This window comes from Stenella coeruleoalba (assembly GCF_951394435.1).
Source record: "Stenella coeruleoalba genome assembly, chromosome: 2".
NCBI classification, from domain to species: Eukaryota; Metazoa; Chordata; class Mammalia; order Artiodactyla; family Delphinidae; genus Stenella; species Stenella coeruleoalba.
In genome coordinates this window covers 140580886-140608865 of record NC_137147.1, presented here as the reverse complement: position 1 = coordinate 140608865, position 27980 = coordinate 140580886, and the positions used below count along the sequence as shown (strand labels likewise).

Sequence of the window (27980 nt, the reverse complement as noted above, 5' to 3'; positions counted from 1 at the left end):
GAGGCGGCTTGGACATGTCAGGAGCCGATTACAGAGCAGGCTATCGGAGTCACCCCTTTGCTTCCTCTCTCTTTTGGCTCCCTCCACCCTTGCACCCCCTTCACCTGTTCTAAAAAGCAGGATTAGGGCTTCCCTGGTGGCGCAGTGGTTGAGAGTCCGCCTGCCGATGCAGGGGACACGGGTTCGTGCCCCGGTCCGGGAAGATCCCACATGCCGCGGAGCGGCTGGGCGCGTGAGCCATGGCCGCTGAGCCTGCGCGTCCGGAGCCTGTGCTCCGCAACGGGAGAGGCTGCAACGGTGAGAGGCCCCCGTACAGCAAAAAAAAAAAAAAAAAAAAAAATGCAGGATTAGAAAGAATTTGGAGTCAGAAATATCTGGATTCCAGACCAGGCTCCATGACTTAGTAATTGTGTGAGCTTGGTGAGTGATTTAAACTCTCTGACCCTTGGCCTCTATGTCTGTAAAATGGGGCTGAACATACCTACTGCCGAAATAGCTATGAAAGCTAAGCGTCCACCCACCCCTGACCCTGTGGGTGTGCTCCCAGGTACTTAACCGAGGGAGGCGAATGTGCATGTCCAAAGAGCACGGGCAGGGTGATCCTGGGGGTTGGTCACAATAGCCCCGAAATGGAATCAGCTCTGGCGTCCATCAGCAGAGAAATGGCTAAATGAGGTGTGGTATCGCCCTGCAACGGAATAATACACAACAACATAAAGAAACTGCGGAGAGACGGATGCAGCAACATGAATGAATCTGACATGCTGTTGAGTGAAAGAAGCCAGGCGCAAAGCATAGGTACGTGTTATTCCATTAATAAGAAGTTCAAGGACAGGTAAAGCTAATCTGCGGTGAGAGAGGGTAAGATAGTGGTTGTCCTTAGGGGTTGCGGACTGCAAGGGGGCTTGAGAGAATCTTCTGGCATGTTGGAATTGTGTTTTGTCTTGATCTGGTTGTCACGCAGGTTGATACGCGTGTCAAAGTTCGTTGAGCTTGAGCTCCATGAACAATTTGAGATTCATGTGCGTCGTGCTATGTATATTTCAATTAAAAGGTAAAAAGAAAAAAGTGCACTACCTGGAAAACTGGTGAAGAGTGAATGACATGGAGAATGTAGCTGTGCGTGTCTCAGAATCGGCACCTGCGGACATTCCCTGCATCCCAGTGCCACCCTGAGGGGCAAGGACTGCCTTCCAGCACCCGTGTCCAAGCATTAGCTAGGCTCAAATGACGCCGTGCTGTTAGAATTGAGGGATGGAAGGGGACTGGGTCTTTTTTTTCTGTTGCTTTGCTTTGCGATGAGAAGATTATAGTCTTTATCATTAAATGTGGTAACTCGCTGGTGCTCAGGTCCCCAGGGCTGCTGTGCAGTGGAGACGCTGAAGTGGGGAGCGCTTGGCTTTCCTGGTCGGGGGCCGATGAGATAGCATTGAGAGCATCCCCTCTATTTGCAGTTGGGCAAGATTCCCCAGAGAGAGCCTTGAGGACCCCAGGTTCACCCAGCAATGGAGTGGCAGAGCCCCACCCTCACCTCTCATTGGCCCACATCCAAAATGCCCTCAGGATCAACTGGCTGGGGACAACTGTACCACTTCCATCCTTCCACCCTGTCCCGAGGTCACTGTCCCAAGCCCAGGGAGGGGAGTGACATCCCCAAGGCCACACAGCAAGTCTGCAGCAAAGCCAGGCAAGGCCACGGGCAGAGGGGAGAGTGAGAGGCTGAAGGCTTGGGCCGCCAACCAAGCTCTTCCCTTATGTCTGTGGGGACATGGCCCCTCCTGAGCAGAGGCTGGGGGTGTGTTCCTTCTGCACTGAAGAAGGAGTGCATCTATAGTATTAATGCGGGGAGTACTTGGCATGAAGGGGGCTTCTCTGCCGGGTACTGTGGAGGGTGAACCCCAGCCCCTCAGCCCTTCCTATCTTGGGGTCGTGATCCAGGATCCACCTCCCCTTGGTGCCACTCCTTTGCCTGCTTCCAGCAGAAATGTCACAGACTGGCCCTGTTTTCAACCTGCATGAACTTGGCCTGACACAGGCACCACGGTAGGTGTGAGGCGGGGGCAGCTGGAGGGAGATTCCAGAGATGAGTGACCCAGCCCAGGACCAGCCCGGGACTCATCTCTCACTTCTCACCTGCCTCCAAGTGTCAGTTTCAGTGTCGCCTCCTCAGAAGGGCCTTCCCTCCCTGACCGTATGTCCCGCTTCCTGCCCTCTCTCACAGCCCGTTCTGCTTCTTCACCACCCTTGTCACTCACCTGTAGTTCTCTCTCCAGAGGTCTGTCTCGCCCCACAGGACTGTAAGCTCGTCCAGGGCAGGAGCTGGGTCTGTCTCATTCACCATTAGGCCTTTGTGCCTGGCATATACGTGTAGCAGTAGATGTTTGAGGGGAGGATAAATGAATGCAGGAGGAAGAACCGCCATGGCAGGGATGTAGACACCAGGGGAGGGAGTGCCAGGGAAGGAAGGGTTTGTTCCGGGGTGTGTGTGTGTCTGTGTGTGTGTGTCTGTGTGTTTGTGTGTGGTGGGGAGGGCCACTTGGGCTGAGCCTGTGTGACTTCAGGGGTTTCAGAGGGAGCTGCCATAGGTGGGGGAGGGCAGGAGGCCTCTCTTGCAACCTCTGGAACTCAGGTCCTTCCTTTATGAGCCAGAGGCCCCCTGCGAAGCTATGCAGAGTCCCTGCATCCGGGAGAGGCAGCACCTGGGTCCACAGATGCAGGAAACCTGGGTCCCCTCCCTCCACAGCACTCCAAACTAGTGGAGCTGGAGAGACATTCCTCCTCCTGGGGGAGGGGAGGCAGCCCAGGCCTTCTCCCGCTGGACACACTGGCCCTTGGACAGGGACTCTCCCTTGGGGCTTCTCTCCCTGGGAGTCCTTAGAGGGCCCCTAGCCCAATCCTCAGAGAGGGCCAGAGGCCTGCCCTGGGTCACACAGGGAGGAGAAGCCGAGCTGAGACTCACTTCCGGCCTGGGGTCTCCAGCTCCCACCATCTATGTTGTGTAAGGGTCTCATTCAGCTTGGTCAGCACAGAGCAGGCAGCTCTCTGCAGTCAAACTGGGAGCCCAGTGTCCCCACGCAGTCTCGGGGAGCAGGGCCGCTGCCGTCGAGGGGCATCTTCTCTGGCAGTGCCCCCAGCCCACACCTGCTCACCTGTACCGTGCTCAGGACGCAGGGAGGGCTGACTTCAGAAATGCCTGTGCTCTGGGCCTTGTCTTCTGACTCCCAGGGCGGGACCTGTCCCTCCTCCACCAGATCCAAGCCTCAAGGTCCCAATTCTCTGGCCCTTTGGCAGCGAGTCTCACCCAAGGCTGGCTAGGACCCCCTCACATACCTCCTACTCCAGGCCAGACCCTCTATAGGCTGGGGGTGCAGGCCTGGGTCAGGTCAGGGTGGGGTAGGTCTTCCAGCGCCCTCTTCCTGGAAGTTCCTGTACTCGTGGACCATGTCTTATTTGTTCCTGTGCCCCCCGCACCCATCCTAGAGCCCGGCATAGAGTGGGCTCATGTGACATGAAAGAGGTGGCTAGGGATGTCATTTGAGGGGCTCTAGGAAGAGATTCCAGGCCCCCCAATCCCCCTCCCCCAACTCCCCAGGAGCCACAGTCTGGAATTCCACTGAGAGAGGCGCATGGCTTGACATTCTCTTCATGGGAGTAAATGAGAAGATTAGTTTATTCTGCTCCTGGGCCCAAAGGCCTCAGGAACTTCTGAGAGCCAGACTGAAGATACGGGTGGGGAGGGGTCTGCCAGCCTGGAAGAGAAGGGCTGAGACCCCAGGGAGGGGCGGACCTGTGGAGACAGGCCTGGGCGGCAGGGGCCCTTGGGGCTGGCGGGAACAGCAGGGCCCGTCTGGGAGGGAGCCTCTGACAGACGCTTTATCAGGCCCTGTCGCCAGCGTTATCTGTGGCTTCTCAGCAAAGAAGGAGCCACAGTCCTCAGCCACCCTCAGACCACTCCAGGCCTGGAACAAAGCAGCCGAGTCAGCTGGCAGCCCCATGGCTCCACTGTTAGACCGTGGGCTCTGCAGCCCTGGGGCCCACGTGGGGTGTTCAGGCAGGCGGCTGACCCGGCCTGGCGACGGCCCGTCTACTGAGACTCCCCCGCCAAGTACCGGCTGCCACAGGGACCCCCTCCCTGGAGCCTGTCTGCAGAATGGGGATGGGGCACCGGGTCACCCCAGCCCCTGCAGGGCTCGGCTGAAATGTCAGCCACAAAGGACGGGACACAGAAGGGCCTGTCCAGGAACAAGGGCCAAGTGTTGGCATGGGATGATGGCCGGGGCTGAGCTGGTCAAATGTTTACTTGGAACGGTTCAAGTGGACACCCTCCGGCCACGGGGGCAGCTGGCGTCTGGCACGGGGCCCTTCTACCCACCACCGCAGGGCACTGCAAGGGTTCAGACCCATCCCAGAAGGGCTTGACTCCCAAAGCACCCAGAGGGGGCTGCCAGTCTAGGCCTTGGCACGGTCACTCCCCCGCCGCATCCCTACCCACTGTGGGGGAGAGAAAGAGCTGGGAGGGCAGGTTCAACCTCCCTCACTCTGGAAGCACCCACTTCTCTGGCCTCCTGCAGGGCTGCCGTGAATGGCTGTGCAGGTTGTGCTCTGCAACAGGACACCTTTGCCACCGAAGCAAGTGGACCTGAAATCCTTGCAACTGGGAGAGGAGCTGCGTCAGCCCATAGGGTGCTTTTTTGCAACTGTCTGCTAGGAGGGGGCACCTTTGTGTGCCAAGCATTGTGGACTTTAAGATGACAACATGGTTCTTTTGGTAGGACTAGCTCATAGTCTGTTACAGATAGAGTTGCCGGATATAATACAGGATGCCCAGTTGCAACTGAATTTCAGGTACACAGCAAATACTTTTTTAAAGGTATAATTGTGTCCCATGCCATATTGTAATGTCTGAATGTAATGGGTGAGTGAAGTCTGGTCAAATCAGACTTCCCCCCAAATCCCCCTCAGCACATAGGGTTCTAGGGGTCATGAAGGAGACTGCGGGAGGCTGAAGAGAGGCCAGTGTGGCTGGAGAGGAGCCTGAGAGGTAGCAGGGGCGAGGTGGCGTGGACTTGGAGGCTGGGGTTCTCTGAGACGAGGATACAGGAGGGTTGGAGCAGGGGACTCACGTTGTAACAGGCTCCCTCTGGTGGTGGTGTTGAGAATCGTCTGGAGGGGCCCGGCCGATGCAGGCTGACCTGTGCGGTGATTGCAGCCATCCAGGCCAGATGACCAGGGCAGTGATCGTGAAGCTGGACAGAAATGGCTGATTCTGGAAACAGGAACTTTTTGTTACGGAAAACAGCAAACATGTACAGAAGTAGTGAGAATAGTACAAGGAATAATACAAGGATGTCCCCATCACCCACTTTAACCATCATCAGCTCACAGCCAATTTTGCTTCATGCAAACCTTTCACCCCTCTTGACAACTGGATTATTTTGAAACAAATCCCAGATATCATATTATTTCATCCATAAATATGTCAGTGTATATCACTGAAAGATAAGGCCTGGATATATTTTGAGACAGGAGCCACCAGGAATTTGCCCCAAGACCTCAAGCAGCTATTAAGAGAGAGGAGGCCCCTGACCTCATGAAACCCATTGCTGTGCAGTTAGTTCCCCGGTCTTAAGACCACCTCTCCTAAAGCTTTCTCATGTTTTCCTCCTCAGGCACCCTGTCTCCCATCCTCCTGTCTGCGTGCACTCCTCGCATGATGCTCCTTAGGCTGGGGTCTTGGGACGCTGGCATGGACTCCCTGTTGAAAACTCCTGCCTTTTCCCCAGACCTCACAGCAGCCCGAAGCCTCTCCTCTTTCTGGTCTCTTGATAACAGGACTGTGCAGTGTCTGGAACTGAGGCTCCCTACGAACTCAGGAAATGCAGGCACTCCGGGCGAATGTGAGGGAATCACGGGAAAGTCACAGAGTGAGGGACAAGGACAGAGATTCAGACATCAAGTAAGTTCAGGGAGGCTCTTTGCTTTCAGAAGGCCAGCCCCCAGGAAGCAGCCTGGCTTTACCTGTAATTTACTTGGAGATTTTGTGTGGGTTCCTTCCCCTCTCTGGGCCTGTTCATGCAGGGCTTCTTTTTTTAAAAATTATTATTATTATTATTTTATTTTATTTACTTTTGGCTGTGTTGGGTCTTCGTTGCTGCACGCGGGCTTTCTCTAGTTGTAGTGAGCGGGGGCTACTCTTCGTTGTGGTGCGGAGGCTTCCCATTGCAGTGGCTTCTCTTGTTGTGGAGCACGGGCTCTAGGCACGTGAGCTTCAGTAGTTGTGGCACGCGGGCTCAGTAGTTGTGGCTCGCGGGCTCTAGAGCGCAGGCTCAGTAGTTGTGGCGCACGGGCTTAGTTGCTCCGCAGCATGTGGGATCTTCCTGGACCAGGGCTCGGACACATGTCTCCTGCATTGGCAGGTGGATTCCTAACCACTGCACCACCAGGGAAGCCCCCATGCAGGGCTTCTACCTTCTCCCCTCCTCTCAGATTCTGCTCCCCAAAGTCCCTGGGATAGGAAGAGTTGAGGGGCAAAGCTGGACTTGGGGAGAGGATGCTGGGAACATGCTAACTTTGGACCCAGCCACACACACATTGAACCCTGTGATACAGGCATAGTAGCCCCACTTTACAGAAGAGGAAAGTGAGGTGCAGAGAAGTAAAGACACTTGACTAGGATCCCCTAGTTTGTAGGCAGCACGACTGGGACTTGGGTCCAAGGCCAAATGCTCAGTGTTGGTGCCCAGGTGCCCCCATGTTTTTTGAGGCCCCACCCCAGGGCAGGGCCCTCTTCAGTAGGCCTAGCTCCTCTAGTGCAATCCAGATTCTGGCCATTCTGCCACCTCTGAGCCTCCTGAAGCCTGGTGCTCCTCCCAGCCTCCTCATGGTGACACTGGGAGGCTGACACACCTTCCTACTCCAATCATTTTCACTCACTGAGCCCTGCCGAGGGCTGGACTCCATAGACACCAGATACACCAACACATTTCTCTCATTTCATCCTCACAGCAACTGAGTGGGGTGTTATGCCCATTTTACAGATGTGGAAACTGATACCCAGAGAGGAGCAGAGGCCTGCCCAAAGCCACACAGCCCCACTGTGGTGGAGCCAGGATTGAGACCAGAGTTCTCTGACTCCACGTGCTCCATCCACTGCATTGCAAGGAACTGGCTCAGAACAGTAACCCAGTGCCATTTTGTTGTCCTGGGTTCTGGCAGCCTTTTCTTTTCTTCCCCAGATAACTCCCCTGTCTTAGTTTCCCCTACGTAATCACACTCGATCTTTCTAATAATTGTGGGAGGCGGGTATGATGACTGGGTTTTATAGGTGAAGTGTCACACGTGTCTCCAGGGAGACTGTGTTGTGAAACTCCCTGAAATTTCCCCAAGGCTTGAGTTGCTCCCTTGAGCTGCCCACGGACGCTTATGTTCTTCTAGCGCCGCCTGCAGTCTTTCAACGACATTGACTCACCCTGCTGGGTCATTTAGAAAGCTTTTCCTGCAAAGTTATCTTTCCCCTTTTAAGTCAATACCTCCCACGGTTGCCACATCTGGGCCTTCCCCTCACAAGTTTGGACCCACCTTGTCCCTCCTTGGTCCGCATATTCAGCAACAGTTAAAACACATGTACTTTCTGTAACTCCGTCTTCAAGAAACTAGGATATTAACAAAGGCTTGAGAATCACAAAAGTGAATCTGCGTTTCCACCTACCTGGGAGCTCTTTGGGGTGAGATCTGTGTTCTCCCATCAGATTAGACTAATTGTCTTCCAGGGAAGGGACGATGTCTCCCGCAGGGTCCCCATGGCCTGGGCCGAGGCCCTGCAGAGCAGTGACTCTGGCTGTGGGTGAAGAGAGGTGTCTCTGGGCTCTGCCCGCCATCAAGCACGTGGGTGGCACTCCATGCCCAAAGGATGAGAGCCCTGTGTTTCCTGAGGCTCAGGCAGGACATAGGAAGGGCAGGAAAGACCTGGTGGGGAGCCACTTTTGGCCCCTCTCTGAGCACCCACCTGTCTCAGAACTCAGAGGAACTTGAACTTGGGCAGCAGTGGGACTGAATCCTTCCACGAGTGAGCAGGTTTAGATCGAAGCTATTGTTCCTTTAGGTGGCAGCCAGGGACTGGGCATTCACTGTGGGGAAAGGGCCGGATCAGGAGAGGGGAGGAGGAAAAAGGTCAGCTGATGTCAAAGGCCCGTGGTCTCGGGGACTCCACCCTGCATGTCCTGCTGCCCTTGGTCACCCCCACTCCGGGCTCCCATAGGTCCCCCAACCTCCACCTCAAACAGGCCCATTTCCACTCTCACCTACTGCTCTTTCTGGGTTCTCTTTGTTCACTCATTCATCTGGCATTCAATCAGCATTTAATCCATCATCTACCAAGTGCCCGGTTTTTATCTGTTTGGGGGAGAGTTTATTGAGGTATAATCCACATATTGTATATTCACCCCTTTTTAGCCTATGAGGTTTGGCAAATGTTTCACAGTAGTGTAAACACCACCATAATTAAGCTGTTGGATATATCTACCAATATTTCCTTCCTGCTCCTTTGTTATCAACACCTGCTCCCACCCCTGGTCCCTGACAGCCTCTGATCTATCTTCTGTCGCTATAGTTTTGCCTTTTCCAGAATGCCACGTAAATGGAATCACACAGCAGGTAACCTTTTGCGTCTAGCTTCTTGTACTCAGCATAAATGCTTTTGAGAGTCATTTGTGTTGGTCTGTGTATTCGTAGTTGGCTCCTCTTTTATTGCCCAGTGAGTTGTATTTCCATCGTATAGATGTACGCAGTGTATTTATCTTTCACCCATTGATGAACGTTTGGATTGTTTCCAGCGTTTGGCAATTATGAATAATGCCACTGTAAACACTCCACGTGTAGGTTTTTGTGCAGACGTGAATTTTCATTTTGCGGGGGAAGCTACCTAGAAATGGGATTGCTGAGTCATATGTAAGTGTATGTTTTAACTTTAGAGGAATCTGCCCAACTGTTATCTGGAATGGCTGTACTATTTTCAAAGTAATAATAAACTTTTAAAGTCTAAACTCTAACTTGAGTTGTCAAGACTGACAAACGCCAGGAGGAATTCTATTCCTAACTGGAAGCATCCCTTCTGGGGCAAATGTCAGTTTTCATTTCTCCAGGTAAATATCCAAGAGTGGGGTTGCTGGATCGTAGGTAAAGTGTATCACAAGACACGGCCAGACAGCTTTCCAAGATGCCTGCACCATTCTGCGTTACCACCAGTAATGTATGAGTTTCAATTTTTCCACTTCCTTACCAAGTGCCAGGTTTGGTTTTTTTTTTTTTAACATTTTATCATGAAAATTTCTAACATCTAAGAAAGTACAATGAATAGTACTTAATGACCCTGCACTTACTCACCAGCAGCCTTCAGCTACCTCCTCACCAGCCTTAGATCTTGTTTCCTCACCCCTCCCCAACAATGACCAAATTATTTTTGAAGCAAATCCCAGATGTCATTTCATTTTATTCATAAATACTCAATAGTATCTTTCCTGGAGAAAAGGGGACCCTCTCGCACTGTTAGTAGGAATGTAAATTGGTACAGCCACTATGGAGAACAGTATGGAGGTTCCTTAAAAAACTACAAATAGAATTACCATATGATCCAGCAATCCCACTACTGGGCATATACCCTGAGAAAACCATAATTCAAAAAGAGTCATGTACCACAGTGTTCATTGCAGCTCTATATACAATAGCCAGGAGAGGGAAGCAACCTAAGTGTCCATCAACAGATGGATGGATAAAGAAGATGTGGCACATATATACAATGGAATATTACTCAGCCATAAAAAGAAACGAAATTGAGTTATTTGTCGTGAGGTGGATGGACCTAGAGTCTGTCATACAGAGTGAAGTAAGTCAGAAAGAGAAAAACAAATACCGTATGATAACACATATATATGGAATCTAAAAAAAAAAAAAAAAGGTTCTGAAGAACCTAAGGGCAGGACAGGAATAAAGACTCAGACGTAGAGAATGGACTTGAGGACACGGGGAGGGGGAAGGGTAAGCTGGGACGAAGTGAGAGAGTGGCACGGACATATATATACTACCAAACGTAAAATACATAGCTAGTGGGAAGCAGCCGCATAGCACAGGGAGATCAGCTCGGTGCTTTGTGACCACCTAGAGGGGTGGGATAGGGAGGGTGGGAGGGAGGGAGACGCAAGAGGGAGGAGATATGGGGACATATGTATATGTATAGCTGATTCACTTTGTTATAAAGCAGAAACTAACACACCATTGTAAAGCAATTATACTCCATAAAGATGTTAAAAAAAACACATTAACGATGTCCCACCTAGCCAATCATTTTTTAAAAAAATAAATGTATTCATTTATTTAAAAAAATATTATCTTTCCATGGTACCGTTATCACACCTAAAATGTGTGCCATTATCCCAGTTCATATCATCCCATGTCTAGTCAGGTCTCCCATTTTCCTGAATGTCATCATTTTTCCTTCTTTTTTTATAACTTGGGTGTTTGAATCAGGATACAAATAAGGTTCAGACGTTGTGATTGGTTCATGTGTCTTTAAGTTACTTTGCTTGGAAGTCATTTGGAATCGTTCTTCTCTTTGTGGTTATATCACTGACTTAATGTATAGACTTGGTTGCTTCATTTTACTTGCAGTTTTTATGAATTTATTTAAAACTTTAAAATTTTATTTATGGTTCCAAAGTCTATCACACACAATATATTTACAAAGGTCTAACTTTTATTTGTGCCCATCTCCTTCAATCCCCCCTTCCTAGAACTATTAATTTTAAAAACTTATGCTTTATCCTTACATTGATTTATATCTATACACACACACGTGTGTGTGTATGTACATATAACATACACAGATGCCTACACGTATATTTGTATCCCTCCCTCCTTTTCTTTGTTAAGTGTGACCATACAGGCACACTTTCCTCCACCCTGTTTGATTCACTGTACATCTCGCCCTGCGATCTCACCCACAGTGGTCTGTTGAGGTCTCCCCTGGTCTTTGCCGCCAGAATCTTCCTTTGTGCTGAAAACCACAGTCTTCCTGCTGGTGGACATTTTCCTCCTTTCCAGTCCTTTGCTGTTACAAATAGAGTTGCAGTAAAAAGCCTCACGCTTCCATCTTTCGGCGTACTGGTTGGAGTCGATTCCCAGCAGTGGGATACCCGAGTCCCAGCTTGAACACACATAGTGATTTTGCTAGCTTTTGCCCAATTCCTCTGCAAAGGGATCACACCGTTTTACATTCCCGTTAGCTGCACAGGGCTTGTTTCCCCATGGCCTCCCCAACAGAATGTGTTGCCAAACTTTTGGATTTTTGCCCATCTGATAAGTGGGAAATGGTATCTCAGTGTAGTTTCAATTTGCATTTCTTTTATTTGATTGAGTTTGATCATCTTTTCATATGGCTAAGGGCCATTTGCATTTCTTTTTCTGTGAACTGTCTGGTAATATTTTTAGCCCATTTTTTCTAGAAGGTTGTTGGTTTATTCCTTCTCTACTTTTATTTATTTGTTTATATATTTTTTATATCTTCTAATTCCTGTACCTTTTTTTAAATATAAATTTATTTATTTTATTTTTGGCTGCGTTGGGTCTTCGTTGGTGCACACGGGCTTCCTCTAGTTGCAGCGAGCGGGGGCTGCTCTTTGTTGCGGTGCGTGGGCTATTCATTGCAGTGGCTTCTCTTGTTGCGGAGCACGGGCTCTAGGCGTGCGGGCTTCTGTAGTTGTGGTTCGCGGGCTCTAGAGTGCAGGCTTAGTAGTTGTGGCACACGGGCTTAGTTGCTCCGCGGCATGTGGGATCTTCCCAGACCAGGGATCGAACCCATGTCCCCTGAATTGGCAGGCAGATTCTTAACCACTGCGCCATCAGGAAAGCCCTCCTTCTCTACTTTTAGAAGCTGTTTATAAATTAGAGACATTTATCTCTTGTCTATGATAAAGGTTCAGGTATTTTCCCCACTTCCTCATTGGTCTTATTTGTTCATTCATTCATTCATTCATCAATCTCAAGCCACCTGATGCTGGGGATGCAACAGCTGTGAATAGGGTGGTCCTGAGGGACTCCACTGCCATGTGATGCTCAAGCCAGACCCTTGGACTGATCCTGGACAGTCCTGCCCCTGCTCCTCCCCGTGCTGTCCTTTCTGCCCCCTGACCCCTCTCCTGCCGCCCAGTGACCGCCCTTCCTGAGTCCTGCCCTGATCAGGCCCTCAGCACCTCGTAGTCTGTGCTCAGTGGGGGCCAGAAAGGGAACTGAGTATCTCTCTAGCTCCCCCAACATGCCTGGCACCTGATGAGTGAGGGAGTGAAGAAAGAGCAGGTCAGTGAATGAATGACTCTTAGGAGGATGAAACAGCCTCTCAGCCCAGGAAGCCAAGTCAGAGGGGAGTTTGGAAAAGCAGCTTTAGGGTCAAGGTTTCTTAACCCCTCACATTCTCTTCAGACCTAATTCAGGTCAGAATTGCTACTCTCAAATTGCTCTCAGCCAATATATAACACTGCTGCATTTCATGATTTAAAAACATGTCTGCTTATTGTAGAAAATGTGGAAAATACAGAGAGGTACAACAAAGAAAATAGAGATCACCCATTACCCAGAGTAAACCACCGTGGACATTTCATTCAACTTTCTTTTGTTTCATATTTTATTTTTACATATCTATATTTACATGTTTTACATATTATGTTTTTTTAATTTTTTTTTTTTTTTCCGGTACGCGGGCCTCTCACTGTTGTGGCCTCTCCCGTTGCGGAGCACAGGCTCCGGACGCGCAGGCCCAGCGGCCATGGCTCACAGGCCCAGCCGCTCCGCGGCATGTGGGATCTTCCTGGACCGGGGCACGAACCTGCGTTCCCTGCATCGGCAGGCGGACTCTCAACCACTGCGCCACCAGGGAAGCCCTGTTTTTTACATATTTTATATTTATATGTACATGCACAGACACACAATACCCCTTAACAGTATAACGTACATATTTCCTCATGGCATTAACCTTCAGCACATCATCATGATTTTAAGCGATCGTATAATATGCCGTGAAATGAATGTATCATATCCCATCGCCATTACTTAACCTCTCTGTGTCTCAGTTTCCTCATCTATAGAATGGAGATAATAGTCGCTTCCTCGTAAGTTCCTTGTGAGGGTTAATTGTGATTCTATTCATGGTAAGCACTCAGGGGGTGTTAGACAATGCCATTATTATTATTACTATTATTTCCTAATTGTGGACATTTAAATTCTAATTTTATTCTGTTGCAAGTAACACCGTAATGAACCTCTCTGCGCATGGGAGCCTATGAGGGGGTGCTCCACTCCCACCTCCAAACTAAGCACCCCGGTGACAGAGTGTGAGCAAAGCTTGCTGGGGAGACCCCTTGGATGAAAGTTAGGACAGCAGGCATTTGCCACTGGAAGCCTGGGGACAGGGCGGTCCAAGCAAGGGAACAGCATTGGTAAAGGCTCAGAAGCTTGAAAGAGCGTGGGAGCTCTGACGTGCTTGGTTTGGCCACGGTTCTTGTCCCCATTTTACTCCTTTCTGGAGTAGCGGGGTTGTGAATGCTGTGTGTGCTGGCCCACGGGGTGCCTCTTTCTCTGGCTTAATCCTGTTGATTTTCAAACTGAAGTTTATGAGCCGTCTGCTCACATCCAGCTGTTGAGGTGGCCACTTCCTCCTCCTTCCCCTCGACCACATCACTCTGCTCTCTGAGCCTGGGTTTCCTCATAAGTAAAACAAGGCAGGTGGACTGGTTGGTTTCTACCCTCCCTTCTGCCTGGGGTGGGTGCTTAAGCCCACTCTGGGCTCTCTCTTTGCTGGGATGCTGGAGGCGCCCTCTGGTGGCCAATATTGGCCATGCAACCCAGAAATGGGCTTGACGACCTGCCTGGCCCTCTGACTGGGTTTAAGTGTGCATGTGCGTGTGAGTGTGCCTGTGTATTGGAATGGTACACAGGGGATATGTGACAGCCTCACGATACATAAAATTCAGAGCTTTTATAACTCTCTGATGGCAAAAGATGGCGAAGATTTTCTGGGGCCTGCCAGGGACACCCAGGGTTGCAAAATTCCCTGGGGCACCCATCTGACTAGTGCACGTTGAGAACATTACTCCTCTACTCAAAATCTCATCCTTAAAAAACAAAAAAACAAAAAAAACTCATCCTTGTCCCTCTGATGAGCAGGGTAAATATCAAACTCCTGGCCAGGATATTTAGGGTCCTTCAGAAGCTGACCCCTGCTTGTTACCAATGGCCCCTGTGGCCCCATTTTTCACTCTTGTCTTTCTTTCCTGTCCCACTCCAGGCAAGCTACCTGACCCATTCCCATCTCCTAGTCTCTGCGCATGCTGGTTCTTTTTCCCAGAGTGTCCTACCCTCTCCTTTAGTCCCCGTAGCATCTTTCAAGACTTGGCTAAATGCAACCTCCTCTAGGAAGACCTCTTGGATTTTTCCACTTGGGTCTGAGCTCTCCTTCCTCTGAACCTCCCAGTAAATACATCTGTCTCCTGGTATACAGAGAACTAGGGCTTACCCAGGTAACTCGGGTTGAAGAGATCCAGTTCAATAGACCCTCAGATACGGCGCAGACTCCATGTCTGCTCCCTGTCTGAGTCCTTCCAAACATTGGTATCCAGGCTGCCTTCTGCAGAGCCCTGACTCCCATCCTCTCCTCCACCTCCTCTGAGCCCTTGGCTTTAGCCAGGAGGGACAGCTTTCGTGGAAGGAGGTCTGGTGGTGGAGGAGAAAGACATGAACCTTGGGCCAGACTCCTATTGGACACTGCTGTTCAGAAGGCAAATGGCTGCCCAGCACACAGCCTCCAGCTGCTGAGCTGTGTGTGGGAGGCTGGTCTCTGGGTGAATGAAGGGTCAGATCCAGTCACTGCCCAGCTCTTTCCTTCAAGGACAGAAGTCATAACTGCAACCCTAGCAATAATACTCTTGGTTATTTGTAGAAGTCTGCTATTGTCAGTTTGTTGTGCTCTCTAACATGAAATTCTCATACAACCCATTTGTAGATGAGGAAATGGGATCAGAGAGGCTAAGTAACTTGCTCAAGGTCACACAGCTCTGAGTGTGAATGCTCAAACTCAGTCTCTGCTTTCCAAGCATCTCCAAATCCTGTGCAGTTCCTGGAATACTCTGCTGTCACTGTGTCTTGCACAGAGTAGGTGATTAATGAATTCCTGGATAACAAAACACGGACATAATGAACATATAGCTATCGCTTTCTGCTTCCAGGCTGCCTCAGGTCCACATGTTCATCTTTGTGTGTGGGAAGAGTCCCAGAACTGGGATTGTCCAAGAGGGGAATGGCTCCAGGGGGCTGAAGGGGTGGTGGTACCTGGATCCCAGGAGGGGTGAATTCCCTGCGCCTGGGTTTTAGGGGCAGTAGGTCTTGGGCATGGCGAGGGCTGGCACCTGCTGGCCCACTGGCCCAGCTGCTGTATGGCCCGTGGATGTTGCCTAACTTCAGAAGCCACAGAACGGTGCTGTGGCCAGGACTGGCCTACAGGGTAAGGGCCTGGAATTAATCCAAATTCCCTGAGGAGGGAGATACCAAGACAGACGAGATGTGCAAGAGATTTATTAGGGGACATATTTGTAAGGGGAAATGGGGAGGGAGCCAGGGGAGCCTGGGAAAGCATCCGACCTTGATGCGGATCTGACCCCGATGTGAAGGAGGAAGGGAAGGGAAGAAGGCTGAAAGGAAGCATTTTTGACTGTAGAGGATTCTAAGAAAGTTCTTAAGGCCAATGGGAGTCTTCTAGCCAAGATGCCTGTCAGAGGGGTCCCACCTCTCCTCAAAATGGGTCTCCTTTGTATTCCTGCCACGCGCAGTCACTGGTGTGTGGGAAGCACAGCCTCCGCAGGCACGACTCATGCCTAGTGGTGGAAAGGCAGGCATCATAAGTGATGGTGAGAAAACCCTTTCTGGAGTGGTGCTGGTGTGAATGCTGTGTGTACTGGCCTGGGGCTTCCTCTCTCTCACCCTTAATACTACTGACTTTCAAACTGAAGTTTAAGAGCAATTTGTTCATGTCCAACTGTTGAGGCGGCCCTTCCTCCCCTTGACCACGTCATCCTCTTCTATGAGTCTCGGCTTCCCACATGTAAAATGGTCATTAAGGCCTAGAGCGCAGCTGCTGAAGCCATTGGTCAGTTATGTTCCCAGGTAGAGATCTGAGAGGGGCTTTCTCACGGCCGCCGCACTGGCCTCCCGGGTCCTCCTGTCACCAGCCTGGCCTGGAGAACAGCCACAGGTGACCACAGCTGGAGGGAAGGGGAATTGGGGCCCCTGGAAACCCAGGAGAGAAGCTGATTGGCCCAGCCTGGGTCAGGGGTCTGGCTCTGGTGCAATCAGCTATGGCCAGTGGGTGGAGCCACTTGCCAGCCTGCCCATTCTGTAGGGCCTCGGGAGCCTGCTCTGTGAAGTGCAGGTGTCATTCACGGGGCAAGGGCACTGGCAGGGCAGGTGAGGCAGTGCAAGGTGTTGGTGGCATTCTCTTGCTGAATGTGTCAGTGTGACACACCCGGTGGCTCCATGAGGCCAGGAGCTGGACTTTTTTTTTTTTTTTTTTTTTTTTTGCGGTACGCGGGCCTCTCACTGTTGTGGCCTCTCCCGTTGCGGAGCACAGGCTCCGGACGCGCAGGCTCAGCGGCCATGGCTTATGGGCCCAGCCACTCCGCGGCATGTGGGATCTTCCTGGACCGGGACACGAACCCGTGTCCCCTGCATCGGCAGGCGGACTCTCAACCACTGCGCCACCAGGGAAGCCCTTTTTTTAAAAAAATTTATTTAATTTATTTTAGGTTATGTTGGGTTCCACATAACTGCGCGCGGGCTCTCCCTAGTTACAGTGAGCGGGGGCCACTCTTTGTTATGGTGCGCGGGCTTCTTACTGCAGTGGCTTCTCTTGTTGTGGAGCACGGGCTCCAAGCATGCGGGCTTCTGTAGTTGTGGCACGCGAGCCCAGTAGTTGTAGCTCGCGGGCTCTAGAGCACAGGCTCAGTAGTTGTGGCACACAGGCCTAGTTGCTCCATGGCACGTGGGATCCTCCTGGACCAGGGCTCGAACCCATGTCCCCTGCATTGGCAGGCGGATTCTTAACCACTGTGCCACCAGGGAAGCTCCAGGAGCTGCACTTTTGTTTGTCGTGGTGCTGGGGCCTGTGCTCTGCCTCCCCCCCAGGATGGTGTGGGCTGGCCTGACCCGCTATTGCCCACCCTGAATGGCTGATCTCTGCTGGCCGGAACAGGCACTATGCCTACCTGATGGCCGCCACCCCAGGGAAGGAACTTCAGGATCTGTCTTCCCATCAACCTGGAAGCCCCGGGTAGGCAGGGAGCACTGAGATTAAACAGCCCAGGCTGTAGTCTTGGGTTTGGGTCTGGCTCTTCTAACTTGAGCAAGTTCCTTCTCTCCTCTGGCCTCAGTTCCCTCATCTGCGAAGTGGGTATCATCACACTGAGCTTGTGGAGAAGAGGCTGTGTGGTGTGGAGGTTTGGGGCCAATGTTCAAGCCAATCTGAATTCAGCTTATCCAGTTACTTGCTTTGTGACCTTGGGCAAATTAATCACTCTCTAGAAGCCTCAGTTTTCCCGTTTATAAAATGGGAATGAAGAATCTCTCTTTTGTTCTTCTAAAGGTAATGTGCTCTGCACCAGCTGGGGGTACACGCACTCATTTCTTATCCTCTCCTCTTCCAGGACCCCAGCCCTCACAGCTCCCTGGCTAATGAGTCGAGCAGTGATCGGTGTCAGGCCCACAGCAGGGACTCAACCATGCAGGAAGAGTGGGAATGTACCGCAGAGCTCCTGCCCGGGTGGCCGCCACCTCATCCGTTCAGAGTTTGTGGAGTACTTCCTGCCTGGCAGGTAAGTCCTGGCCCTGAGGGGTTCCCGGGCACTTCTGCACAGGGCAGGCTGTGTCCTTCTGTGGGAACACTCACTGCAGGCTTGAGAGGAGCCTGTCTTGGATGTCTGGACATCTGGATATCAATCCAGTCTTTGCTACTCAATCCTTGTGTGGCCCCCAAACTAAATAAAGATTACATGAGTTGGGGAGGGAGGAGACTCATGGGAAGTGAGAGGAGAGGATAGATCTCCCCGTTGGGTCTGGGGATCCAAGCATGGAGAGGCCTTGGGCCTCTGGGGCAGCCGAGGAGGTGGGAGGAGCCTGGACCTCCTTGTGCTGTGACAGGTACTGGAGTAGAAGCGGAAGTCATCTGGTGGGCACGCCTAGGCACATGGGCCTGATGTAACCTCACACAGCTCCCAGGAGCAGCAGAAGGCTCCTGTGTGCCCAAGAGGGTTTCCTGCAGCCTGGAGAGGTCTGGATTCAGCAGTGTGTGTCTGATATGCCCAAGAGTGGCACAGACAAGGCACAGAGGGTGGGAGGATCCGGAGAGGCTGAGGTGGAGCCCAGAGGGAGGCCGTTTGTGCTCAGTGGGCACCAATGTCTGATGTCCAGACATCTTGTGGGAGGACAGCAAGGCAGATGCCCAAGAACTGCATCTTCCTCGTGTTCCCCCTCCCCTGCCTCAGCACCACATAATCGCCACCCCAACCCAAGAACCGAGATGTAGTCTTGACTAAGATGAAGAATGTTCCATCCAAGTGAAATGGGGCCTCAAAAAAGAAACAGAATCAGCTAGATAAGAAAGTTCTACTTCTCATGTACCTGGGTTTGTAGTCTGAGATTCGTACCTGCCACCCAGGGATAAAGAGGACGGGACGCAGGTTCATACAGATGAGAGAGGCAGCTTTCAAAGATAATCAGGCTAACAGTCTTTACATTTGTGATGCTGGACAACAAAACTTCCACAGATTATTAGGGAAAAGATTTGTGATCCAAGTCTTTGTCCCAGTCAAGATACCATTCATTCTGTCAGGGCATTTGGGGGCTCATGAAAACTGAACAAAATACTCAAAGAAATACTCAAACCAAATGAAACTGGGTTACAAGAGAGATTTCAAGATATGGGATGAAAAAGCGTATCGGAAATAATAGGACGAAATGGCTACATATAGTTAAATCTAAATGAATGATGGTATGATGAATAATTTGTGATTTTTGGGGCTTCCCTGGTGGCGCAGTGGTTGAGAGTCCACCTGCCGATGCAGGGGACACGGGTTCGTGCCCCGGTCCGGGAAGATCCCACATGCCGCGGAGCGGCTGGGCCCGTGAGCCATGGCTGCTGAGCCCGCGCGTCCGGAGCCTGTGTTCTGCAATGGGAGAGGCCGCAGCGGTGAGAGGCCCGCTTACCGCAAAAAAAAAAAAAATAATAATAATAATAATTTGTGATTTTTTAAAGTATACATTCTTGAAACAAAGCCATTCTGTAAGGGAAAACTTATTAAGAGTCAGAAATGAAATAATCGAAGTCCGCAGTATCCAGTGGGGCAGCCACTAGTCACAGGTGGCTCTTTACGTTTAAATTAATTAAAATTAAATACAATCCAATATTCAGTTCTCCAGATGCACCAGCCACTTTTCACGTGTTTAATGGCCACACATGGGTAGTGGTTACTGTATTGGCCATTGGACATAGAACATTTCTATTATTGCAGAAAATTCTTTTGGACATCGCTGGTCTAAATTATCCAAATAATATAACAAATCCATGGAGGGGAAAGGATGTTTTGGAGAGTAGAGAATAAAAGTATTCTAAAGATCTTTTAAAAGGATAGGGGAGACGTAAACAGGCAAAACCAGCAGCAAAACTGAAAAGCAGAGTCGAAGTTCTAAACAAGCAAGTGGTGATGGTGGTGGTGATGGGATTTGACATAAGGAAGAAAGAGAAACTTGACCAAGTCAGAAAAGGCAAAGGAGAAAGAGGGAGAAAAATATAATCAGTGGTAAATATGAAATTAGGTGGGAGAAATAAAGCTAAGCTCCTTAGCTATCATAATAACTGTGATCTGGATGAATTCCCCTATCGGAAGTCAAAGATGTCATTTCCAATAGATATATAGAGAAAAATCCGCTGGGACAGAACATCTAAAATGCTAGATAATTTATGTCATAGCTTAGATGACAGAACATAAGGGAAGTGTCAAGGTTCGGAAGCATCAGGAAATATTGAGTCCACAGAGGTAAACATGTTTTGGAGCCAGCATTTGCCCAGAGGGTATCTGCCTATCTCTGGTGACTCAAAGTCTGGCTTTAACAGGCTACACAGCTCATGGAACAGAAGATAATTCCTGCGGCCCAATCAACGTGAGAAATAGGGCTCCTGCATAAAGCTAGGATCACAAAGGGCTAGTAAACTAGGAAAAAAAAGTGTCTACAGAGATTTGTCTGTCTCTGTCTTCACTGGGGTTGGAGCAGAGGAAAGAAGGGTCTTCCCTGAGAATCTCGGGACAAGCCCAATTTCAGGTGGGTATGCTGCCGGAATCACACTGCCTATATTTCTCCCCGTGCTCCCCTCCTCCAAAACAATTAACTAAAAATGCAATCTAAAGTGTTCCCCAGATGCCTGACGAAGCAATTGCAAATGCTCCCTGGAGAAACACACTTTAAATCTAGGCTTCAAAGAATTCTCACAGATAAACTTCCAAGGAACAGGAAGTCATAGTGAAAAAAAAAATCATTAAACAGAAACTACATGAAATGAGTGTCAGCAGAAACAAACTGCTGAATCAGACCAACAACGACTGAAGATATTGGAATTATCTATTATAAAATATGGAATAATTATGTGTGGTTTGCTTAAAGAAATTAAAGAGGTGATAGGATCTACGACAAAAGAATGACAGTATCAAAAGTGATCAGTTGAATTTGAAAAAGAACCAAATAGAACTTCTAGAAATGACAAGTATAATTGAAATTAAAACCCAATGGTTGGGGCTTCCCTGGTGGCGCAGTGGTTGAGAATCCGTTTGCCAATGCAGAGGACAAGGGTTCAAGCCCTGGTCCGGGAAGATCCCACATGCAGCGGAGCAACTAAGCCCGTGAGCCACAACTACTGAGCCCGTGTGCTATAACTACTGAAGCTCGTGTGCCTAGAGCACACGCTCTGCAACAAGAGAAGCCACTGCGATAGGAAGACCGTGCACCGCAACGAAGAGTAGCCCCCTCACGCCGCAACTAAAGAAAGACCACGCAGCTACGAAGACCCAGCACAGCCAAAAATAAATAAATTTATTAAAAAGAAGAAGCCACCGAAGCAAGAAGCATGCACACTGCAACAAGGAGTAGCCCCCGCTTCCTGCAACTAGAGAAAGCCCACACGCAGCAGCAAACAGCCAAAGCAGCCAAAAATAAATAACATAAATAAATTAATAATAAAAAAATTAACCTGAAGAAAGAAGGAAAGGGGAGATTGAGGAACAAAAAAACAGAGCAAACAGAATATAAATAATGAAATGACAGAACTAGGTCTAAACATATCAATAATTACATTAAATCTAAACAGACTAAACACACCAACTAAAAGACAGAAATGATCAAAATGGATTTTTTAAAAAAGATATAACCATATGCTGCATATAATTATATTGATATAATTATAATGATATAGATAGGTTAAAAGACTAACATACATGTACTAAAAATAATTGAACAATACTCTTTAAATTGGTGAATTTATGATATGTGAATTGTAGCTCAATAAAACTGTTAAAAAAAAGATTAAGATACACCATGGCAAAACCAATCAAAAGAAAGCTGGAGTGGCTATATTAATATCAAAGTGGACTTCAGAACAAAGAAAATTACTAGGGATAAAGAGACACATTACATAATAATAAAAGGGCCAGTTCACCAGGAAGACATAACAATCCTAAGTGTGTATGCATATAATAACAGGACTTCAAAATGCATGAAGCAAAAATTAATCAAACTGAAAGGAAGCCCGCGGTGTGCGGGCTTCTCATTGCACTGGCTTCTTTTGTTGTGGAGCATGGGCTTTAGGCGCGCGGGCTTCAGTAGTTGTGGCATGAGGGCTTAGTAGTTGTGGCTCGCAGGCTCTAGAACGCAGGCTCAGTAGTTGTGGCACACGGGCTTAGTTGCTCCACAGCATGTGGGATCTTCCTGGACCAGGGATCGAACCCATGTCCCCTGAATTGGCAGGTGGATTCTTAACTACTGCACCACCAGGGAAGTTCCTGGGTTAAACAATTTTTAGTATTCCATTTTGGTTTATCTGTTGTATTTTTTTTTCTTTTTTTTTTTTGCGGTATGCGGGCCTCTCACTGTTGTGGCCTCTCCCGTTGCGGAGCACACAGGCTCTGGACGCACAGGCTCAGCGGCCATGGCTCCCTGGCCTAGCCGCTCCGCGGCATGTGGGATCTTCCTGGACCGGGGCACGAACCCGTGTCCCCTGCATCGGCAGGCGGACTCTCAACCACTGCGCCACCAGGGAAGCCCTATCTGTTGTATTTTTTACTGTATTCTTAATTTTTTTGTGATTGCAATATACATACTTTTCACTGTTTACTTAGGAGAAATACTTTACCACCTTAACTGGAATGTAGAAATCTTACCACTATGTAAGTCAGTCTCTTTACCCTCCTTCCTTTATATTATAGCTGTCATATATTAGATCTACATTGAAAACTTTATCTACCAATGCCATAATTTTTGCTTTCAACTGTCAATCATATTTCATATGACTCAAGAGAAGGCGAACAGTCTGTTTACCCAGCTATTTACCATTTCTGTAATTTATTAAAAAAATTATGTAGCCATTCAGATTGCCTGGTTCAGGAACTTGACCTGACTGTACGCAAAGAACTTGCAGGTGGGAGCAGAACAAGAGGATGTAGACATTGGAGCAACGTTCTGCCACTGGGGGCCTGGTCTTGTCCTGGACTCCTCGTGGTCTCTCAGCAGCCTGGCCCATGGCGCTCCAGCTCAGATCTCCATGAGCTTCCCTCCCAGCTCCCGGTGCAGTCATCCCCACCACCAACTCTCTCCACCTGAGCTAGAGGGTCTCTGCTGCTTGCAACCAAACATAGCAGCCCTCAGCAGTTTTAAATCAAGGTCATCAGGTGCTTCCTATAGAAATTCAGGAGATTTGAATAATGGAATCAAAGTCAAGCTTTTGGGAGTTCTTCCTGGGAAGGGTGAAACATCTGACATTGTTGTAAATATTCTTGCAAATTCATTTAAAAAGTTCAATATCGAACATAGAATTCTTTGTGCTTGCAAGTATAAATATAAATTTTAGTAGAACGCAGCAGCATGGTAAAAACAATATTCATATCCAATTAGGAAATTCATGGAGCAGAAATGAACTTGGAATCGGTGTGGTGCAAATATAATTGAAAATTGGGATAAAACAAGCTGTGACGCTATATCAATTGAAACGGAAACTGTAGTTATCTGTATGTACACACACACATACATAGTGATTACACTACAGTATTTTCGTGGCAAAGGTGTTTAATATAAGACATATTTCATTATGGCCACAGGGCTAGGACTAGGGAGAGGGGAACAAGGCACCTGCCTCAGGGGCAAAGTTTAAGGGGCAGCAAAAAACTCAATAATCAAGACAAATAGTATTTTAATGCTATATGTATTTTAAAAATCAAAAATAAATGCAAAAACCATGATGAACAAAATATCCAAATTTTAAATAAAGAGAGGATCAATATTATCAATTTTCTTTCTGCCTCAGGCTCCAGCATGACCTGGCAGAGCCCTGCACAACAGTATGTTTTCTCTTTTTGCTGTCTGTCATCAGTCACAAGTTTTAAGTGTTTGATCCTTGGAAGAACTTTGTAAATCATTTTAAGTGTTTACAATGGAATTGGACATTTTGTAAATGAATCCTCTAAATTTTGTTCAAAAGCAATAGAAAACCTTTAATCACAGTGTTCAACAAGGGTGTCAAAATAAACTTTAACTTTTGTCAACTTAAGGTACTGTAAGCAAAGCTTTCACCAAATTTCAGTTATTTCACACGAGGACACATTTTCATATATCCTCAAAAGCAAGGGAGTTGCTGAACAAAGTAATGAGAACGCAAACGGTGGCCAAGATTTAATTTAGAGATTCTCGAATTTTTCTTTGGAATGCCTGGATTTTGGGAAGAATATTTTGTTGGAGTTCCTATCTTAAATTGGGAAAATTTATATTTTGGACTTGGATTGAAGGGAAGACAGAGGCTTACGGCTTTGCCACATTTACAACTGGCAAAATATTAAAAAGAATTGTAAAGTCAACTTATATGAGAATTTTATCTTCTCCTAATATTTGTTAAAGAAAGGTATTTTAAATGTAAATACACTGCGTGTGAAAATATTGGGGCCGAGATAGTTAACCATTCCTACCTAAAGAAATCAGAATTGAGAATGTCCTCCATTTAGCAGAATCTGCTCTGAGCTTATCAGGTCCCTCTGCGGAAAAACTGTATTCTTATTAAGAAAATTGTAATCTATAGAGAAGAGTCCATGAAGGGTGTCAACCATTTCCATTTTATTAGTCATAGTCACTTTGAAGATAATTGCATGCAATCGTTGAGGGGGAAAAAAGAGACCATATTTCTTTCTCTTTTTTTGCTTATTTTATTTTTTAACATCTTTATTGGAGTATAATTGCTTTACAATGTTGTGTTAGTTTAGACCATATTTATTAAAAACACATATTCTTTAGAAAAATACCAGTGACAGAATATTAGAAACAGATATGGCTAAGAAATTGATTAAAGTACATGAATGTATAACCAAATTTCTTCTTTTTATGTTACTTTTAATGCTCAGATAATAAACACAAAAGTTAAAAAAAATTAATGCACATATTAAGTAACAATTCAATACATGATTTTAAAAATAAACTTTAAATCTTAGTATAGCTTTATAATTACAGAAAAAAATTACAAAGGTGGTACAGAGAGAGTCCATAAGTTCCACACCTAGCTTCTCCTGTTATTAACATCTTACATTAATATGTTACACTTGTTATAATTAATCAACCAACATTGATACATTCTTATGAACTCAAGTCCATACTTTATTCAGATTTCCTCAGTTTTTACCTACCGTCTTTTTTTCTGTTCCAGGATTAAAGGTACATCCTGTCAACGTAATTTATCATGGTTGATGTTGGCCTTGATCACCTGGCTCACATAGCATCTGTCAGGTGACTCCCCTGTAAAGCTACTCTTTTCCCCGTCCCATCCTGCACTCTTTGGAAGGAAGTCACTATGCACAGCCCACACTTAAGGGTTGGGGGCTTATGTTCTCCTTCCTCGAGGGGGGAGTATCTACCTAAATTATTTGGAAATTTTTTTTCCACCAGAGAGTTGTCTTGTCTTCCTTGTTTATTTATTTAGTCAATCATTCATTTATAGCACTATGGACTCATGGATATATGTTTTATACTTTGGGTTATAATGCAGTACTTCTTTATTTGGTTGGTTGCTTACCTTGTTCCAGCTCTGGCCATTCTTTTTTTTTTTTTTTTTCGCGGTACGCAGGCCTCTCACTGTTGCGGCCTCTCCCATTGCGGAGCACAGGCTCCGGACGCGCAGGCTCAGCGGCCATGGCTCACAGGCCCAGCCGCTCCGCGGCACGTGGGATCTTCCCGGACCGGGGCACGAACCCGTGTCCCCTGTATCGGCAGGCGGACTCTCAACCACTGCGCCACCAGGGAAGCCCTGGCCATTCTTTTGGTTGGCTCGTGTGTCTTTCTGATATAGTCCTTGTGCGGTTTTCGTAGGAGCATCTGGATTGTAGCATTTTAGACAACTTGGCAATTATATCTTATATACTGATTGATTTTTAAGGAAGGAAAATTAAGTGTAATCCAGTCTAAGATTTTATCCTTATCCTTGAAAGTGGCTGGAGACCAATCCCACCGGGTAGTGCCCTCTCCAAAGTCTGGGGCCCATGACCTGAGGAGGATGATACGTGGGTGTCACCGAGGTTCTGGGACTACCCCAAGGGTTCAGCAAGCCCCCAGCAGCCCTCTGGCTGGCCACAGTCCCTGTGGGAGCCCTGCAGGGCCAGCCCTGGAAAGCCCTGGGAGGTGTTGAGTCCAGCTCCCCAGATCTAGAGATGAGGGGCTGAGGTCCAGAAGGAGCAAGCTCTTTCCTCAGGGTCACAGGGTCCAGGCCAGGCCTTCCCCAAGCCATGCGACACACCGTGAAACTCACACTGAAACTGACAGAGGCATGGCTCCAAACCTGGGCCTCTTTTCCTCCCCTCCCCAGGGCAAGGGGCAGTTTAGAGGAGAAATCCCAGGAGAGCCAGGCCTAGGTTTGCTTGGAGTGGATCTCCAGTCACAGCCTCACCCAGGCACTCCCTTCCCAGGAACCGGGCAGTGTGGGTTACTGTTAGGGCCTGCGCCCCAATCCTAGCTCCCCCATTCACTTACTTCAGGACCTTGGGCAAGTCACTTCACCTTTCTGAGCTTCAGACCCCTTATCTGCAAGTACAGGTAGTATTAATACCTCCCTCGTGGGGTCGGCAAGAGGGTTAAAGTCTCTAACGTGCGTAAAGGGTTTAGGATCCTGACATGGAAGGTGAGTGGCACATAAACAATAGTTTGTTGTTACTGCATGTTTTATTATTACTAATAAATGTATTCCAAGGGGCACCTCAGTTTTGAAAGTAAATGATGTGATCATGAAGACAGATGGATTAGCAGTTTGTAAAACCCCCAAACCCAGCCAAACTACGATGGAGGAGGCTGGTGGTGCCCAGAATTGTGACCAAATGGTTCTCTGTGACTTCAGATGATGAACCTGCTGCAGGTTTGCTGGGGGAGCTCGTAAAGAGCATTTGAACGGAGTGACTGCTGAGGGTGGGCTGGGGCCACCTTCCCACCCAGGCCATCCACTGCTGGCACTGCCCGGCCTCCCAGCACGGGGCTCCCCAGCCCTCCCCTCCGCCCTGATCCCAGCTGGGAGGGAAAGGTGACCTTACTGGCTGCAGCTAGGCTGCAAAGGGAGGCTTTGAGGGGACAGCGGCAGGTGGCAGCTGCACGCTTGACTGTGCTGGAATGCTGTGTGCATGGAGACGGCTTAGTTACCAAGCGCCCAGTTCTGCAGGCTCTGCACACACCCACACATGCACTTCCACGTGTGGTGGGAAGAATTATAGCCCCCAAAGAATTATGGTGCAAAAATGTCTACATCCCAATTGCAGAACCTGTGAGTATGTTACCTTACTTGGCAAAAAGGGACTTTGCAGATGTGATTAGGGAACTTGAGATGGGGAGTTGATCCTGGATTATCCAGGTGGACCTAATGTAACCACAGGGTTCTTTACAAAGGAAAGAAGGAGGCAGGAGAGAGAGAGATTTTCTGTTGGCTTTGGAGATGGAGGAAGAGGCCACAAGCTAAGGAGTGCAAGCAGCCTCTGGAAACTGGAAAAGACAAGGAACAGATTCTCCTCTAGTCTCCAGAAGGACACAGCCCTACCAACCCATTGTGGACTTTTGACCTCTAGAACTGTAGAATAATTAATTTGTTGTCGGTTTAAGCCACTATGATTTAAACCACTAAATGTTTTAGTACACCTTTTGTATTCAGCATCCAGATTGAGAAACAGAATGTTGCCAGCACCCCCAAAACATCAGCCATTCACAGATCACCTTCCTGATTTTTGCCTCGTCCACGTACCACTACATGCCACCTTTGGCATTTTTCTTACAATTATTTACTTAACATTTTTCTTTAAATATTTACACCTCTACTTAACCCGATCTATTTGAAAAGAAACTTTCTATCACTTTGTTGAAAGTTAAAAACCATTACAATGACCCATTATTTATGGCAAGTATTCTATTTGAAGGCAAGTATAAAAATAATTGTTACTAAATTCCAGCTAGACCCTCCTACCTGCTGGAGGCTCTGGACCTGCGGGCTGCTCTTTCTTTACTAAAAAGGGCAGTTAGGGACTTCCCTGGTGGTCCAGTGGTTAAGAATACGTCTTGCAATGCAGGGGACACAGGATCCATCCCTGGTTGGGGAACTAAGATCCCACATGCCATGGGGCAGC

At 48.3% G+C, this 27980-nt stretch overlaps 1 long non-coding RNA gene across 1 annotated transcript; it reads left to right on the top strand.

Moving 5' to 3' along the window:
* Positions 1-21: 21 nt before the first annotated feature.
* LOC307182525 lies at positions 22-27263 on the top strand. The gene is made up of 3 exons (XR_013827190.1): positions 22-798; positions 17736-17903; positions 25037-27263. It is a non-coding gene; the product is annotated as an uncharacterized lncRNA (long non-coding RNA).
* The last annotated feature ends 717 nt before the right edge of the window (positions 27264-27980 follow it).